Genomic DNA, 403 nt, shown 5'->3' on the forward strand with positions numbered 1-403 from the left:
TTTGTTTAAAGTGTGTGTCTGTTGTGTATGCTTTTGCAATATGCACTCTCATCACGATTACTAAGAGAAGCATGACAGGGTTTTATTTTTAGGAGGTGGGTAGGCTGCAAGGGTTGAGATTGTGATGTTCTGCCTGTGACTTYTGTCCTGAAATAACTGTGGATGGTCTGACTGTAATTGGGCCCAATTCTAATATTTTGTCCAATTATAGGCAAAATATCTGAATTGGGCTGTCTGTAAACACAGCCTAAGTGTCCCCAAACCTATGTAATAGATGTAAACTCAGCAAAAAAAAAGAACCGTCCTCTCACTGTCAACTGCGTTTATTTTCAGCAAACTTAACGTGTAAATATGTGTATGAAAATACGATTCAACAACTGAGACATAAACTGAACAAGTTCCA

Source organism: Salvelinus sp. IW2-2015, linkage group LG15 (assembly GCF_002910315.2).
Source record: "Salvelinus sp. IW2-2015 linkage group LG15, ASM291031v2, whole genome shotgun sequence".
In the NCBI taxonomy this organism is placed as follows: Eukaryota; Metazoa; Chordata; class Actinopteri; order Salmoniformes; family Salmonidae; genus Salvelinus; species Salvelinus sp. IW2-2015.